This window comes from Salmo salar, chromosome 20, assembly GCF_965601325.2.
Source record: "Salmo salar chromosome 20, fSalSal1, whole genome shotgun sequence".
Lineage (NCBI taxonomy): Eukaryota > Metazoa > Chordata > Actinopteri > Salmoniformes > Salmonidae > Salmo > Salmo salar.
In genome coordinates, this window is record NC_138310.1 from 89,689,646 (window position 1) to 89,708,717 (window position 19,072).

The 19,072-nt window shown below is 50.5% G+C and overlaps 1 protein-coding gene across 3 annotated transcripts in view; it reads right to left on the reverse strand.

Moving 5' to 3' along the window:
- LOC106581541 (high affinity cationic amino acid transporter 1) overlaps window positions 1–19,072 on the reverse strand; it is an 82,968-nt gene that overhangs the window by 13,256 nt on the left and 50,640 nt on the right. The window lies entirely within an intron of this gene.

Consider the following 19,072-nt stretch of genomic DNA (forward strand, 5'->3'; position numbering starts at 1 on the left):
GTGTAGGGTGTAGTATGTAGGGTACTAACCTGAGTACTAGAACACAGGCTGCCACCAAGGTGTAGGCTAGTAGGGTGTAGTATGTAGGGTACTAACCTGAGTACTAGAACACAGGCTGCCACCAAGGTGTAGGTTAGTAGGGTGTAGGGTGTAGTATGTAGGGTACTAACCTGAGTACTAGAACACAGGCTGCCACCAAGGTGTAGGCTAGTAGGGTGTAGGGTACTAACCTGAGTACTAGAACACAGGCTGCCACCAAGGTGTAGGGTGTAGGGTACTAACCTGAGTACAGAACACAGACTGCCACCAAGGTGTAGGCTAGTAGGGTGTAGTATGTAGGGTACTAACCTGAGTACTAGAACACAGGCAGCCACCAAGGTGTAGGCTAGTAGGGTGTAGGGTACTAACCTGAGTACTAGAACACAGGCTGCCACCAAGGTGTAGGGTGTAGGGTACTAACCTGAGTACTAGAACACAGGCTGCCACCAAGGTGTAGGGTGTAGGGTACTAACCTGAGTACAGAACACAGACTGCCACCAAGGTGTAGGCTAGTAGGGTGTAGGGTACTAACCTGAGTACTAGAACACAGGCTGCCACCAAGGTGTAGGCTAGTAGGGTGTAGGGTGTAGTATGTAGGGTACTAACCTGAGTACTAGAACACAGGCTGCCACCAAGGTGTAGGCTAGTAGGGTGTAGTATGTAGGGTACTCACCTGAGTACTAGAACACAGGCTGCCACCAAGGTGTAGGCTAGTAGGGTGTAGGGTACTAACCTGAGTACTAGAACACAGGCTGCCACCAAGGTGTAGGCTAGTAGGGTGTAGGGTGTAGGGTACTAACCTGAGTACTAGAACACAGGCTGCCACCAAGGTGTAGGCTAGTAGGGTGTAGGGTGTAGTATGTAGGGTACTAACCTGAGTACTAGAACACAGGCTGCCACCAAGGTGTAGGCTAGTAGGGTGTAGGGTGTAGTATGTAGGGTACTAATCTGAGTACTAGAACACAGGCTGCCACCAAGGTGTAGGCTAGTAGGGTGTAGGGTGTAGTATGTAGGGTACTAACCTGAGTACTAGAACACAGGCTGCCACCAAGGTGTAGGCTAGTAGGGTGTAGGGTGTAGGGTACTAACCTGAGTACTAGAACACAGGCTGCCACCAAGGTGTAGGCTAGTAGGGTGTAGTATGTAGGGTACTAACCTGAGTACTAGAACACAGGCTGCCACCAAGGTGTAGGCTAGTAGGGTGTAGGGTGTAGTATGTAGGGTACTAACCTGAGTACTAGAACACAGGCTGCCACCAAGGTGTAGGCTAGTAGGGTGTAGGGTGTAGTATGTAGGGTACTAACCTGAGTACTAGAACACAGGCTGCCACCAAGGTGTAGGCTAGTAGGGTGTAGGGTACTAACCTGAGTACTAGAACACAGGCAGCCACCAAGGTGTAGGGTGTAGGGTACTAACCTGAGTACTAGAACACAGGCTGCCACCAAGGTGTAGGGTGTAGGGTACTAACCTGAGTACTAGAACACAGGCGGCCACCAAGGTGTAGGCTAGTAGGGTGTAGGGTGTAGGGTACTAACCTGAGTACAGAACACAGGCTGCCACCAAGGTGTAGGCTAGTAGGGTGTAGTATGTAGGGTACTAACCTGAGTACTAGAACACAGGCTGCCACCAAGCTGTAGGGTGTAGGGTACTAACCTGAGTACTAGAACACAGGCTGCCACCAAGGTGTAGGCTAGTAGGGTGTAGGGTGTAGGGTACTAACCTGAGTACTAGAACACAGGCTGCCACCAAGGTGTACACTAGTAGGGTGTAGAGTGTAGGGTACTAACCTGAGTACTAGAACACAGGCTGTCACCAAGGTGTAGGCTAGTAGGGTGTAGTATGTAGGGTACTAACCTGAGTACTAGAACACAGGCTGCCACCAAGGTGTAGGCTAGTAGGGTGTAGGGTACTAACCTGAGTACTAGAACACAGGCTGCCACCATGGTGTAGGCTAGTAGGGTGTAGGGTGTAGTATGTAGAGTACTAACCTGAGTACTAGAACACAGGCTGCCACCAAGGTGTAGGCTAGTAGGGTGTAGGGTGTAGTATGTAGGGTACTAACCTGAGTACTAGAACACAGGCTGCCACCAAGGTGTAGGCTAGTAGGGTGTAGGGTGTAGTATGTAGGGTACTAACCTGAGTACTAGAACACAGGCTGCCACCAAGGTGTAGGCTAGTAGGGTACTAACCTGAGTACTAGAACACAGGCTGCCACCAAGGTGTAGGCTAGTAGGGTGTAGGGTACTAACCTGAGTACTAGAACACAGGCTGCCACCAAGGTGTAGGGTGTAGGGTACTAACCTGAGTACTAGAACACAGGCTGCCACCAAGGTGTAGGGAGTAGGGTACTAACCTGAGTACTAGAACACAGGCTGCCACCAAGGTGTAGGGTGTAGGGTACTAACCTGAGTACAGAACACAGGCTTCCACCAAGGTGTAGGCTAGTAGGGTGTAGTATGTAGGGTACTAACCTGAGTACTAGAACACAGGCTGCCACCAAGGTGTAGGGTGTAGGGTACTAACCTGAGTACTAGAACACAGGCAGCCACCAAGGTGTAGGCTAGTAGGGTGTAGGGTGTAGGGTACTAACCTGAGTACTAGAACACAGGCTGCCACCAAGGTGTACACTAGTAGGGTGTAGAGTGTAGGGTACTAACCTGAGTACTAGAACACAGGCTGACACCAAGGTGTAGGCTAGTAGGGTGTAGGGTGTAGTATGTAGGGTACTAACCTGAGTACTAGAACACAGGCTGCCACCAAGGTGTAGGCTAGTAAGGTGTAGGGTGTAGTATGTAGGGTACTAACCTGAGTACTAGAACACAGGCTGCCACCAAGGTGTAGGCTAGTAGGGTGTAGGGTGTAGTATGTAGGGTACAAACCTGAGTACTAGAACACAGGCTGCCACCAAGGTGTAGGCTAGTAGGGTGTAGGGTACTAACCTGAGTACTAGAACACAGGCTGCCACCAAGGTGTAGGCTAGTAGGGTGTAGGGTACTAACCTGAGTACTAGAACACAGGCTGCCACCAAGGTGTAGGCTAGTAGGGTGTAGGGTGTAGGGTACTAACCTGAGTACTAGAACACAGGCTGCCACCAAGGTGTAGGCTAGTAGGGTGTAGGGTGTAGTATGTAGGGTACTAACCTGAGTACTAGAACACAGGCTGCCACCAAGGTGTAGGCTAGTAGGGTGTAGTATGTAGGGTACTTACCTGAGTACTAGAACACAGGCTGCCACCAAGGTGTAGGCTAGTAGGGTGTAGGGTACTAACCTGAGTACTAGAACACAGGTTGCCACCAAGTTGTAGGCTAGTAGGGTGTAGGGTACTAACCTGAGTACTAGAACACAGGCTGCCACCAAGGTGTAGGGTGTAGGGTACTAACCTGAGTACTAGAACACAGGCTGCCACCGAGGTGTAGGGTGTAGGGTACTAACCTGAGTACTAGAACACAGGCTGCCACCAAGGTGTAGGGTGTAGGGTACTAACCTGAGTACAGAACACAGGCTGCCACCAAGGTGTAGGCTAGTAGGGTGTAGTATGTAGGGTACTAACCTGAGTACTAGAACACAGGCTGCCACCAAGGTGTAGGGTGTAGGGTACTAACCTGAGTACTAGAACACAGGCTGCCACCAAGGTGTAGGCTAGTAGGGTGTAGTATGTAGGGTACTAACCTGAGTACTAGAACACAGGCTGCCACCAAGGTGTAGGGTGTAGGGTACTAACCTGAGTACTAGAACACAGGCTGCCACCAAGGTGTAGGCTAGTAGGGTGTAGTATGTAGGGTACTAACCTGAGTACTAGAACACAGGCTGCCACCAAGGTGTAGGCTAGTAGGGTGTAGGGTGTAGTATGTAGGGTACTAACCTGAGTACTAGAACACAGGCTGCCACCAAGGTGTAGGCTAGTAGGGTGTAGGGTGTAGTATGTAGGTTACTAACCTGAGTACTAGAACACAGGCTGCCACCAAGGTGTAGGCTAGTAGGGTGTAGGGTGTAGTATGTAGGGTACTAACCTGAGTACTAGAACACAGGCTGCCACCAAGGTGTAGGCTAGTAGGGTGTAGGGTGTAGTATGTAGGGTACTTACCTGAGTACTAGAACACAGGCTGCCACCAAGGTGTAGGCTAGTAGGGTGTAGTATGTAGGGTACTAACCTGAGTACTAGAACACAGGCTGCCACCAAGGTGTAGGGTACTAACCTGAGTACTAGAACACAGGCTGCCACCAAGGTGTAGGCTAGTAGGGTGTAGTATGTAGGGTACTAACCTGAGTACTAGAACACAGGCTGCCACCAAGGTGTAGGGTGTAGGGTATTAACCTGAGTACTAGAACACAGGCTGCCACCAAGGTGTAGGCTAGTAGGGTGTAGGGTGTAGTATGTAGGGTACTAACCTGAGTACTAGAACACAGGCTGCCACCAAGGTGTAGGCTAGTAGGGTGTAGGGTACTAACCTGAGTACTAGAACACAGGCTGCCACCAAGGTGTAGGCTAGTAGGGTGTAGTATGTAGGGTACTAACCTGAGTACTAGAACACAGGCTGCCACCAAGGTGTAGGCTAGTAGGGTGTAGTATGTAGGGTACTAACCTGAGTACTAGAACACAGGCTGCCACCAAGGTGCAGGCTAGTAAGGTGTAGGGTGTAGGGTACTAACCTGAGTACTAGAACACAGGCTGTCACCAAGGTGTAGGCTAGTAGGGTGTAGGGTGTAGTATGTAGGGTACTAACCTGAGTACTAGAACACAGGCTGCCACCAAGGTGTAGGCTAGTAGGGGGTAGGGTGTAGTATGTAGGGTACTAACCTGAGTACTAGAACACAGGCTGCCACCAAGGTGTAGGCTAGTAGGGTGTAGTATGTAGGGTACTAACCTGAGTACTAGAACACAGGCTGCCACCAAGGTGTAGGCTAGTAGGGTGTAGGATGTAGGGTACAAACCTGAGTACTAGAACACAGGCTGCCACCAAGGTGTAGGCTAGTAGGGTGTAGGGTGTAGTATGTAGGGTACTAACCTGAGTACTAGAACACAGGCTGCCACCAAGGTGTAGGCTAGTAGGGTGTAGGGTGTAGTATGTAGGGTACTAACCTGAGTACTAGAACACAGGAAGCCACCAAGGTGTAGGCTAGTAGGGTGTAGGGTGTAGTATGTAGGGTACTAACCTGAGTACTAGAACACAGGCTGCCACCAAGGTGTAGGGTGTAGGGTACTAACCTGAGTACTAGAACACAGGCTTCCACCAAGGTGTAGGCTAGTAGGGTGTAGGGTGTAGTATGTAGGGTACTAACCTGAGTACTAGAACACAGGCTGCCACCAAGGTGTAGGCTAGTAGGGTGTAGGGTGTAGTATGTAGGGTACTAACCTGAGTACTAGAACACAGGCTGCCACCAAGGTGTAGGCTAGTAGGGTGTAGGGTACTAACCTGAGTACTAGAACACAGGCTGCCACCAAGGTGTAGGCTAGTAGGGTGTAGGGTGTAGTATGTAGGGTACTAACCTGAGTACTAGAACACAGGCTGCCACCAAGGTGTAGGCTAGTAGGGTGTAGGGTGTAGTATGTAGGGTACTAAACTGAGTACTAGAACACAGGCTGCCACCAAGGTGTAGGCGAGTAGGGTGTAGGGTGTAGTATGTAGGGTACTAACCTGAGTACTAGAACACAGGCTGCCACCAAGGTGTAGGCTAGTAGGGTGTAGGGTACTAATCCGGGTACTAGAACACAGGCTGCCACCAAGGTGTAGGCTAGTAGGGTGTAGTATGTAGGGTACTAACCTGAGTACTAGAACACAGGCTGCCACCAAGGTGTAGGCTAGTAGGGTGTAGGGTACTAACCTGAGTACTAGAACACAGGCTGCCACCAAGGTGTAGGCTAGTAGGGTGTAGGGTGTAGTATGTAGGGTACTAACCTGAGTACTAGAACACAGGCTGCCACCAAGGTGTAGGCTAGTAGGGTGTAGTATGTAGGGTACTAACCTGAGTACTAGAACACAGGCTGCCACCAAGGTGTAGGCTAGTAGGGTGTAGGGTACTAACCTGAGTACTAGAACACAGGCTGCCACCAAGGTGTAGGCTAGTAGGGTGTAGGGTACTAACCTGAGTACTAGAACACAGGCTGCCACCAAGGTGTAGGCTAGTAGGGTGTAGGGTGTAGGGTACTAACCTGAGTACTAGAACACAGGCTGCCACCAAGGTGTAGGCTAGTAGGGTGTAGGGTGTAGGGTACTAACCTGAGTACTAGAACACAGGCTGCCACCAAGGTGTAGGCTAGTAGGGTGTAGGGTGTAGTATGTAGGGTACTAACCTGAGTACTAGAACACAGGCTGCCACCAAGGTGTAGGCTAGTAGGGTGTAGGGTGTAGTATGTAGGGTACTAACCTGAGTACTAGAACACAGGCTGCCACCAAGGTGTAGGCTAGTAGGGTGTAGGGTACTAACCTGAGTACTAGAACACAGGCTGCCACCAAGGTGTAGGCTAGTAGGGTGTAGGGTGTAGGGTACTAACCTGAGTACTAGAACACAGGCTACCACCAAGGTGTAGGCTAGTAGGGTGTAGGGTACTAACCTGAGTACTAGAACACAGGCTGCCACCAAGGTGTAGGCTAGTAGGGTGTAGGGTGTAGTATGTAGGGTACTAACCTGAGTACTAGAACACAGGCTGCCACCAAGGTGTAGGCTAGTAGGGTGTAGGGTGTAGTATGTAGGGTACTAACCTGAGTACTAGAACACAGGCTGCCACCAAGGTGTAGGCTAGTAGGGTGTAGGGTGTAGTATGTAGGGTACTAACCTGAGTACTAGAACACAGGCTGCCACCAAGGTGTAGGCTAGTAGGGTGTAGTATGTAGGGTACTAACCTGAGTACTAGAACACAGGCTGCCACCAAGGTGTAGGCTAGTAGGGTACTAACCTGAGTACTAGAACACAGGCTGCCACCAAGGTGTAGGCTAGTAGGGTGTAGGGTAATAACCTGAGTACTAGAACACAGGCTGCCACCAAGGTGTAGGCTAGTAGGGTGTAGTATGTAGGGTACTAACCTGAGTACTAGAACACAGGCTGCCACCAAGGTGTAGGCTAGTAGGGTGTAGTATGTAGGGTACTAACCTGAGTACTAGAACACAGGCTGCCACCAAGGTGTAGGCAAGTAGGGTGTAGGGTGTAGTATGTAGGGTACTAACCTGAGTACTAGAACACAGGCTGCCACCAAGGTGTAGGCTAGTAGGGTGTAGGGTGTAGTATGTAGGGTACTAACCTGAGTACTAGAACACAGGCTGCCACCAAGGTGTAGGCTAGTAGGGTGTAGGGTGTAGTATGTAGGGTACTAACCTGAGTACTAGAACACAGGCTGCCACCAAGGTGTAGGCTAGTAGGGTGTAGTATGTAGGGTACTAACCTGAGTACTAGAACACAGGCTGCCACCAAGGTGTAGGCTAGTAGGGTACTAACCTGAGTACTAGAACACAGGCTGCCACCAAGGTGTAGGCTAGTAGGGTGTAGGGTACTAACCTGAGTACTAGAACACAGGCTGCCACCAAGGTGTAGGGTGTAGGGTACTAACCTGAGTACTAGAACACAGGCTGCCACCAAGGTGTAGGGTGTAGGGTACTAACCTGAGTACTAGAACACAGGCTGCCACCAAGGTGTAGGGTGTAGGGTACTAACCTGAGTACAGAACACAGGCTGCCACCAAGGTGTAGGCTAGTAGGGTGTAGTATGTAGGGTACTAACCTGAGTACTAGAACACAGGCTGCCACCAAGGTGTAGGCTAGTAGGGTGTAGGGTGTAGTATGTAGGGTACTAACCTGAGTACTAGAACACAGGCTGCCACCAAGGTGTAGGCTAGTAGGGTGTAGGGTGTAGTATGTAGGGTACTAACCTGAGTACTAGAACACAGGCTGCCACCAAGGTGTAGGCTAGTAGGGGTGTAGGGTACTAACCTGAGTACTAGAACACAGGCTGCCACCAAGGTGTAGGCTAGTAGGGTGTAGGGTACTAACCTGAGTACTAGAACACAGGCTGCCACCAAGGTGTAGGCTAGTAGGGTGTAGTATGTAGGGTACTAACCTGAGTACTAGAACACAGGCTGCCACCAAGGTGTAGGCTAGTAGGGTGTAGGGTGTAGTATGTAGGGTACTAACCTGAGTACTAGAACACAGGCTGCCACCAAGGTGTAGGCTAGTAGGGTGTAGTATGTAGGGTACTAACCTGAGTACTAGAACACAGGCTGCCACCAAGGTGTAGGCTAGTAGGGTGTAGGGTGTAGTATGTAGGGTACTAACCTGAGTACTAGAACACAGGCTGCCACCAAGGTGTAGGCTAGTAGGGTGTAGGGTGTAGTATGTAGGGTACTAACCTGAGTACTAGAACACAGGCTGCCACCAAGGTGTAGGCTAGTAGGGTGTAGGGTGTAGTATGTAGGGTACTAACCTGAGTACTAGAACACAGGCTGCCACCAAGGTGTAGGCTAGTAGGGTGTAGTATGTAGGGTACTAACCTGAGTACTAGAACACAGGCTGCCACCAAGGTGTAGGCTAGTAGGGTACTAACCTGAGTACTAGAACACAGGCTGCCACCAAGGTGTAGGCTAGTAGGGTGTAGGGTAATAACCTGAGTACTAGAACACAGGCTGCCACCAAGGTGTAGGCTAGTAGGGTGTAGTATGTAGGGTACTAACCTGAGTACTAGAACACAGGCTGCCACCAAGGTGTAGGCTAGTAGGGTGTAGTATGTAGGGTACTAACCTGAGTACTAGAACACAGGCTGCCACCAAGGTGTAGGCAAGTAGGGTGTAGGGTGTAGTATGTAGGGTACTAACCTGAGTACTAGAACACAGGCTGCCACCAAGGTGTAGGCTAGTAGGGTGTAGGGTGTAGTATGTAGGGTACTAACCTGAGTACTAGAACACAGGCTGCCACCAAGGTGTAGGCTAGTAGGGTGTAGGGTGTAGTATGTAGGGTACTAACCTGAGTACTAGAACACAGGCTGCCACCAAGGTGTAGGCTAGTAGGGTGTAGTATGTAGGGTACTAACCTGAGTACTAGAACACAGGCTGCCACCAAGGTGTAGGCTAGTAGGGTACTAACCTGAGTACTAGAACACAGGCTGCCACCAAGGTGTAGGCTAGTAGGGTGTAGGGTACTAACCTGAGTACTAGAACACAGGCTGCCACCAAGGTGTAGGGTGTAGGGTACTAACCTGAGTACTAGAACACAGGCTGCCACCAAGGTGTAGGGTGTAGGGTACTAACCTGAGTACTAGAACACAGGCTGCCACCAAGGTGTAGGGTGTAGGGTACTAACCTGAGTACAGAACACAGGCTGCCACCAAGGTGTAGGCTAGTAGGGTGTAGTATGTAGGGTACTAACCTGAGTACTAGAACACAGGCTGCCACCAAGGTGTAGGGTGTAGGGTACTAACCTGAGTACTAGAACACAGGCTGCCACCAAGGTGTAGGGTGTAGGGTACTAACCTGAGTACTACAACACAGGCTGCCACCAAGGTGTAGGCTAGTAGGGTGTAGTATGTAGGGTACTAACCTGAGTACTAGAACACAGGCTGCCACCAAGGTGTAGGCTAGTAGGGTGTAGGGTGTAGTATGTAGGGTACTAACCTGAGTACTAGAACACAGGCTGCCACCAAGGTGTAGGCTAGTAGGGTGTAGTATGTAGGGTACTAACCTGAGTACTAGAACACAGGCTGCCACCAAGGTGTAGGCTAGTAGGGTGTAGTATGTAGGGTACTAACCTGAGTACTAGAACACAGGCTGCCACCAAGGTGTAGGCTAGTAGGGTGTAGGGTACTAACCTGAGTACTAGAACACAGGCTGCCACCAAGGTGTAGGCTAGTAGGGTGTAGGGTGTAGGGTACTAACCTGAGTACTAGAACACAGGCTGCCACCAAGGTGTAGGCTAGTAGGGTGTAGGGTGTAGTATGTAGGGTACTAACCTGAGTACTAGAACACAGGCTGCCACCAAGGTGTAGGCTAGTAGGGTGTAGTAATGTAGGGTACTAACCTGAGTACTAGAACACAGGCTGCCACCAAGGTGTAGGCTAGTAGGGTGTAGTATGTAGGGTACTAACCTGAGTACTAGAACACAGGCTGCCACCAAGGTGTAGGCTAGTAGGGTGTAGGGTACTAACCTGAGTACTAGAACACAGGCTGCCACCAAGGTGTAGGCTAGTAGGGTGTAGGGTGTAGGGTACTAACCTGAGTACTAGAACACAGGCTGCCACCAAGGTGTAGGCTAGTAGGGTACTAACCTGAGTACTAGAACACAGGCTGCCACCAAGGTGTAGGCTAGTAGGGTGTAGGGTACTAACCTGAGTACTAGAACACAGGCTGCCACCAAGGTGTAGGTGTAGGGTAGTAACCTGAGTACTAGAACACAGGCTGCCACCAAGGTAGTAGGGTGTAGGGTACTAACCTGAGTACTAGAACACAGGCTGCCACCAAGGTGTAGGCTAGTAGGGTGTAGTATGTAGGGTACTAACCTGAGTACTAGAACACAGGCTGCCACCAAGGTGTAGGCAAGTAGGGTGTAGGGTGTAGTATGTAGGGTACTAACCTGAGTACTAGAACACAGGCTGCCACCAAGGTGTAGGCTAGTAGGGTGTAGGGTGTAGTATGTAGGGTACTAACCTGAGTACTAGAACACAGGCTGCCACCAAGGTGTAGGCTAGTAGGGTGTAGGGTGTAGTATGTAGGGTACTAACCTGAGTACTAGAACACAGGCTGCCACCAAGGTGTAGGCTAGTAGGGTGTAGTATGTAGGGTACTAACCTGAGTACTAGAACACAGGCTGCCACCAAGGTGTAGGCTAGTAGGGTACTAACCTGAGTACTAGAACACAGGCTGCCACCAAGGTGTAGGCTAGTAGGGTGTAGGATGTAGGGTACTAACCTGAGTACTAGAACACAGGCTGCCACCAAGGTGTAGGCTAGTAGGGTGTAGTATGTAGGGTACTAACCTGAGTACTAGAACACAGGCTGCCACCAAGGTGCTAGGGGTGTAGGGTACTAACCTGAGTACTAGAACACAGGCTGCCACCAAGGTGTAGGCTAGTAGGGTGTAGTATGTAGGGTACTAACCTGAGTACTAGAACACAGGCTGCCACCAAGGTGTAGGCTAGTAGGGTGTAGGGTGTAGTATGTAGGGTACTAACCTGAGTACTAGAACACAGGCTGCCACCAAGGTGTAGGCTAGTAGGGTGTAGGGTGTAGTATGTAGGGTACTAACCTGAGTACTAGAACACAGGCTGCCACCAAGGTGTAGGCTAGTAGGGTGTAGGGTACTAACCTGAGTACTAGAACACAGGCTGCCACCAAGGTGTAGGCTAGTAGGGTGTAGGGTACTAACCTGAGTACTAGAACACAGGCTGCCACCAAGGTGTAGGCTAGTAGGGTGTAGTATGTAGGGTACTAACCTGAGTACTAGAACACAGGCTGCCACCAAGGTGTAGGCTAGTAGGGTGTAGGGTGTAGTATGTAGGGTACTAACCTGAGTACTAGAACACAGGCTGCCACCAAGGTGTAGGCTAGTAGGGTGTAGTATGTAGGGTACTAACCTGAGTACTAGAACACAGGCTGCCACCAAGGTGTAGGCTAGTAGGGTGTAGGGTGTAGTATGTAGGGTACTAACCTGAGTACTAGAACACAGGCTGCCACCAAGGTGTAGGCTAGTAGGGTGTAGGGTGTAGTATGTAGGGTACTAACCTGAGTACTAGAACACAGGCTGCCACCAAGGTGTAGGCTAGTAGGGTGTAGGGTGTAGTATGTAGGGTACTAACCTGAGTACTAGAACACAGGCTGCCACCAAGGTGTAGGCTAGTAGGGTGTAGTATGTAGGGTACTAACCTGAGTACTAGAACACAGGCTGCCACCAAGGTGTAGGCTAGTAGGGTACTAACCTGAGTACTAGAACACAGGCTGCCACCAAGGTGTAGGCTAGTAGGGTGTAGGGTAATAACCTGAGTACTAGAACACAGGCTGCCACCAAGGTGTAGGCTAGTAGGGTGTAGTATGTAGGGTACTAACCTGAGTACTAGAACACAGGCTGCCACCAAGGTGTAGGCTAGTAGGGTGTAGTATGTAGGGTACTAACCTGAGTACTAGAACACAGGCTGCCACCAAGGTGTAGGCAAGTAGGGTGTAGGGTGTAGTATGTAGGGTACTAACCTGAGTACTAGAACACAGGCTGCCACCAAGGTGTAGGCTAGTAGGGTGTAGGGTGTAGTATGTAGGGTACTAACCTGAGTACTAGAACACAGGCTGCCACCAAGGTGTAGGCTAGTAGGGTGTAGGGTGTAGTATGTAGGGTACTAACCTGAGTACTAGAACACAGGCTGCCACCAAGGTGTAGGCTAGTAGGGTGTAGTATGTAGGGTACTAACCTGAGTACTAGAACACAGGCTGCCACCAAGGTGTAGGCTAGTAGGGTACTAACCTGAGTACTAGAACACAGGCTGCCACCAAGGTGTAGGCTAGTAGGGTGTAGGGTACTAACCTGAGTACTAGAACACAGGCTGCCACCAAGGTGTAGGGTGTAGGGTACTAACCTGAGTACTAGAACACAGGCTGCCACCAAGGTGTAGGGTGTAGGGTACTAACCTGAGTACTAGAACACAGGCTGCCACCAAGGTGTAGGGTGTAGGGTACTAACCTGAGTACAGAACACAGGCTGCCACCAAGGTGTAGGCTAGTAGGGTGTAGTATGTAGGGTACTAACCTGAGTACTAGAACACAGGCTGCCACCAAGGTGTAGGGTGTAGGGTACTAACCTGAGTACTAGAACACAGGCTGCCACCAAGGTGTAGGGTGTAGGGTACTAACCTGAGTACTACAACACAGGCTGCCACCAAGGTGTAGGCTAGTAGGGTGTAGTATGTAGGGTACTAACCTGAGTACTAGAACACAGGCTGCCACCAAGGTGTAGGCTAGTAGGGTGTAGGGTGTAGTATGTAGGGTACTAACCTGAGTACTAGAACACAGGCTGCCACCAAGGTGTAGGCTAGTAGGGTGTAGTATGTAGGGTACTAACCTGAGTACTAGAACACAGGCTGCCACCAAGGTGTAGGCTAGTAGGGTGTAGTATGTAGGGTACTAACCTGAGTACTAGAACACAGGCTGCCACCAAGGTGTAGGCTAGTAGGGTGTAGGGTGTAGTATGTAGGGTACTAACCTGAGTACTAGAACACAGGCTGCCACCAAGGTGTAGGCTAGTAGGGTGTAGGGTGTAGTATGTAGGGTACTAACCTGAGTACTAGAACACAGGCTGCCACCAAGGTGTAGGCTAGTAGGGTGTAGGGTGTAGGGTACTAACCTGAGTACTAGAACACAGGCTGCCACCAAGGTGTAGGCTACTAGGGTGTAGGGTACTAACCTGAGTACTAGAACACAGGCTGCCACCAAGGTGTAGGCTAGTAGGGTGTAGTATGTAGGGTACTAACCTGAGTACTAGAACACAGGCTGCCACCAAGGTGTAGGCTAGTAGGGTGTAGGGTGTAGTATGTAGGGTACTAACCTGAGTACTAGAACACAGGCTGCCACCAAGGTGTAGGCTAGTAGGGTGTAGTATGTAGGGTACTAACCTGAGTACTAGAACACAGGCTGCCACCAAGGTGTAGGCTAGTAGGGTGTAGGGTGTAGTATGTAGGGTACTAACCTGAGTACTAGAACACAGGCTGCCACCAAGGTGTAGGCTAGTAGGGTGTAGGGTGTAGGATGTAGGGTACTAACCTGAGTACTAGAACACAGGCTGCCACCAAGGTGTAGGCTAGTAGGGGGGTACTAACCTGAGTACTAGAACACAGGCTGCCACCAAGGTGTAGGCTAGTAGGGTGTAGGGTGTAGGGTACTAACCTGAGTACTAGAACACAGGCTGCCACCAAGGTGTAGGCTAGTAGGGTACTAACCTGAGTACTAGAACACAGGCTGCCACCAAGGTGTAGGCTAGTAGGGTGTAGGGTACTAACCTGAGTACTAGAACACAGGCTGCCACCAAGGTGTAGGGTGTAGGGTACTAACCTGAGTACTAGAACACAGGCTGCCACCAAGGTGTAGGGTGTAGGGTACTAACCTGAGTACTAGAACACAGGCTGCCACCAAGGTGTAGGGTGTAGGGTACTAACCTGAGTACAGAACACAGGCTGCCACCAAGGTGTAGGCTAGTAGGGTGTAGTATGTAGGGTACTAACCTGAGTACTAGAACACAGGCTGCCACCAAGGTGTAGGGTGTAGGGTACTAACCTGAGTACTAGAACACAGGCTGCCACCAAGGTGTAGGGTGTAGGGTACTAACCTGAGTACTACAACACAGGCTGCCACCAAGGTGTAGGCTAGTAGGGTGTAGTATGTAGGGTACTAACCTGAGTACTAGAACACAGGCTGCCACCAAGGTGTAGGCTAGTAGGGTGTAGGGTGTAGTATGTAGGGTACTAACCTGAGTACTAGAACACAGGCTGCCACCAAGGTGTAGGCTAGTAGGGTGTAGTATGTAGGGTACTAACCTGAGTACTAGAACACAGGCTGCCACCAAGGTGTAGGCTAGTAGGGTGTAGTATGTAGGGTACTAACCTGAGTACTAGAACACAGGCTGCCACCAAGGTGTAGGCTAGTAGGGTGTAGGGTACTAACCTGAGTACTAGAACACAGGCTGCCACCAAGGTGTAGGCTAGTAGGGTGTAGGGTGTAGGGTACTAACCTGAGTACTAGAACACAGGCTGCCACCAAGGTGTAGGCTAGTAGGGTGTAGGGTGTAGTATGTAGGGTACTAACCTGAGTACTAGAACACAGGCTGCCACCAAGGTGTAGGCTAGTAGGGTGTAGGGTGTAGTATGTAGGGTACTAACCTGAGTACTAGAACACAGGCTGCCACCAAGGTGTAGGCTAGTAGGGTGTAGGGTGTAGGGTACTAACCTGAGTACTAGAACACAGGCTGCCACCAAGGTGTAGGCTAGTAGGGGTGTAGGGTACTAACCTGAGTACTAGAACACAGGCTGCCACCAAGGTGTAGGGTGTAGGGTACTAACCTGAGTACTAGAACACAGGCTGCCACCAAGGTGTAGGCTAGTAGGGTGTAGGGTGTAGTATGTAGGGTACTAACCTGAGTACTAGAACACAGGCTGCCACCAAGGTGTAGGCTAGTAGGGTGTAGGGTGTAGTATGTAGGGTACTAACCTGAGTACTAGAACACAGGCTGCCACCAAGGTGTAGGCTAGTAGGGTGTAGGGTGTAGTATGTAGGGTACTAACCTGAGTACTAGAACACAGGCTGCCACCAAGGTGTAGGCTAGTAGGGTGTAGTATGTAGGGTACTAACCTGAGTACTAGAACACAGGCTGCCACCAAGGTGTAGGCTAGTAGGGTGTAGGGTGTAGTATGTAGGGTACTTACCTGAGTACTAGAACACAGGCTGCCACCAAGGTGTAGGCTAGTAGGGTGTAGGGTACTAACCTGAGTACTAGAACACAGGCTGCCACCAAGGTGTAGGCTAGTAGGGTGTAGGGTGTAGGGTACTAACCTGAGTACTAGAACACAGGCTGCCACCAAGGTGTAGGGTGTAGGGTACTAACCTGAGTACTAGAACACAGGCTGCCACCAAGGTGTAGGGTGTAGGGTACTAACCTGAGTACTAGAACACAGGCTGCCACCAAGGTGTAGGCTAGTAGGGTGTAGGGTGTAGTATGTAGGGTACTAACCTGAGTACTAGAACACAGGCTGCCACCAAGGTGTAGGCTAGTAGGGTGTAGGGTGTAGTATGTAGGGTACTAACCTGAGTACTAGAACACAGGCTGCCACCAAGGTGTAGGCTAGTAGGGTGTAGGGTGTAGTATGTAGGGTACTAACCTGAGTACTAGAACACAGGCTGCCACCAAGGTGTAGGCTAGTAGGGTGTAGTATGTAGGGTACTAACCTGAGTACTAGAACACAGGCTGCCACCAAGGTGTAGGCTAGTAGGGTACTAACCTGAGTACTAGAACACAGGCTGCCACCAAGGTGTAGGCTAGTAGGGTGTAGGGTACTAACCTGAGTACTAGAACACAGGCTGCCACCAAGGTGTAGGGTGTAGGGTACTAACCTGAGTACTAGAACACAGGCTGCCACCAAGGTGTAGGGTGTAGGGTACTAACCTGAGTACTAGAACACAGGCTGCCACCAAGGTGTAGGGTGTAGGGTACTAACCTGAGTACAGAACACAGGCTGCCACCAAGGTGTAGGCTAGTAGGGTGTAGTATGTAGGGTACTAACCTGAGTACTAGAACACAGGCTGCCACCAAGGTGTAGGCTAGTAGGGTGTAGGGTGTAGTATGTAGGGTACTAACCTGAGTACTAGAACACAGGCTGCCACCAAGGTGTAGGCTAGTAGGGTGTAGGGTGTAGTATGTAGGGTACTAACCTGAGTACTAGAACACAGGCTGCCACCAAGGTGTAGGCTAGTAGGGTGTAGGGTGTAGGGTACTAACCTGAGTACTAGAACACAGGCTGCCACCAAGGTGTAGGCTAGTAGGGTGTAGGGTACTAACCTGAGTACTAGAACACAGGCTGCCACCAAGGTGTAGGCTAGTAGGGTGTAGTATGTAGGGTACTAAACTGAGTACTAGAACACAGGCTGCCACCAAGGTGTAGGCTAGTAGGGTGTAGGGTGTAGTATGTAGGGTACTAACCTGAGTACTAGAACACAGGCTGCCACCAAGGTGTAGGCTAGTAGGGTGTAGTATGTAGGGTACTAACCTGAGTACTAGAACACAGGCTGCCACCAAGGTGTAGGCTAGTAGGGTGTAGGGTGTAGTATGTAGGGTACTAACCTGAGTACTAGAACACAGGCTGCCACCAAGGTGTAGGCTAGTAGGGTGTAGGGTGTAGTATGTAGGGTACTAACCTGAGTACTAGAACACAGGCTGCCACCAAGGTGTAGGCTAGTAGGGTGTAGTATGTAGGGTACTAACCTGAGTACTAGAACACAGGCTGCCACCAAGGTGTAGGCTAGTAGGGTGTAGTATGTAGGGTACTAACCTGAGTACTAGAACACAGGCTGCCACCAAGGTGTAGGCTAGTAGGGTACTAACCTGAGTACTAGAACACAGGCTGCCACCAAGGTGTAGGCTAGTAGGGTGTAGGGTAATAACCTGAGTACTAGAACACAGGCTGCCACCAAGGTGTAGGCTAGTAGGGTGTAGTATGTAGGGTACTAACCTGAGTACTAGAACACAGGCTGCCACCAAGGTGTAGGCTAGTAGGGTGTAGTATGTAGGGTACTAACCTGAGTACTAGAACACAGGCTGCCACCAAGGTGTAGGCAAGTAGGGTGTAGGGTGTAGTATGTAGGGTACTAACCTGAGTACTAGAACACAGGCTGCCACCAAGGTGTAGGCTAGTAGGGTGTAGGGTGTAGTATGTAGGGTACTAACCTGAGTACTAGAACACAGGCTGCCACCAAGGTGTAGGCTAGTAGGGTGTAGGGTGTAGTATGTAGGGTACTAACCTGAGTACTAGAACACAGGCTGCCACCAAGGTGTAGGCTAGTAGGGTGTAGTATGTAGGGTACTAACCTGAGTACTAGAACACAGGCTGCCACCAAGGTGTAGGCTAGTAGGGTACTAACCTGAGTACTAGAACACAGGCTGCCACCAAGGTGTAGGCTAGTAGGGTGTAGGGTACTAACCTGAGTACTAGAACACAGGCTGCCACCAAGGTGTAGGGTGTAGGGTACTAACCTGAGTACTAGAACACAGGCTGCCACCAAGGTGTAGGGTGTAGGGTACTAACCTGAGTACTAGAACACAGGCTGCCACCAAGGTGTAGGGTGTAGGGTACTAACCTGAGTACAGAACACAGGCTGCCACCAAGGTGTAGGCTAGTAGGGTGTAGTATGTAGGGTACTAACCTGAGTACTAGAACACAGGCTGCCACCAAGGTGTAGGGTGTAGGGTACTAACCTGAGTACTAGAACACAGGCTGCCACCAAGGTGTAGGGTGTAGGGTACTAACCTGAGTACTACAACACAGGCTGCCACCAAGGTGTAGGCTAGTAGGGTGTAGTATGTAGGGTACTAACCTGAGTACTAGAACACAGGCTGCCACCAAGGTGTAGGCTAGTAGGGTGTAGGGTGTAGTATGTAGGGTACTAACCTGAGTACTAGAACACAGGCTGCCACCAAGGTGTAGGCTAGTAGGGTGTAGTATGTAGGGTACTAACCTGAGTACTAGAACACAGGCTGCCACCAAGGTGTAGGCTAGTAGGGTGTAGTATGTAGGGTACTAACCTGAGTACTAGAACACAGGCTGCCACCAAGGTGTAGGCTAGTAGGGTGTAGGGTACTAACCTGAGTACTAGAACACAGGCTGCCACCAAGGTGTAGGCTAGTAGGGTGTAGGGTGTAGGGTACTAACCTGAGTACTAGAACACAGGCTGCCACCAAGGTGTAGGCTAGTAGGGTGTAGGGTGTAGTATGTAGGGTACTAACCTGAGTACTAGAACACAGGCTGCCACCAAGGTGTAGGCTAGTAGGGTGTAGGGTGTAGTATGTAGGGTACTAACCTGAGTACTAGAACACAGGCTGCCACCAAGGTGTAGGCTAGTAGGGTGTAGGGTACTAACCTGAGTACTAGAACACAGGCTGCCACCAAGGTGTAGGCTAGTAGGGTGTAGGGTGTAGGGTACTAACCTGAGTACTAGAACACAGGCTGCCACCAAGGTGTAGGGTGTAGGGTACTAACCTGAGTACTAGAACACAGGCTGCCACCAAGGTGTAGGCTAGTAGGGTGTAGGGTGTAGTATGTAGGGTACTAACCTGAGTACTAGAACACAGGCTGCCACCAAGGTGTAGGCTAGTAGGGTGTAGGGTGTAGTATGTAGGGTACTAACCTGAGTACTAGAACACAGGCTGCCACCAAGGTGTAGGCTAGTAGGGTGTAGGGTGTAGTATGTAGGGTACTAACCTGAGTACTAGAACACAGGCTGCCACCAAGGTGTAGGCTAGTAGGGTGTAGTATGTAGGGTACTAACCTGAGTACTAGAACACAGGCTGCCACCAAGGTGTAGGCTAGTAGGGT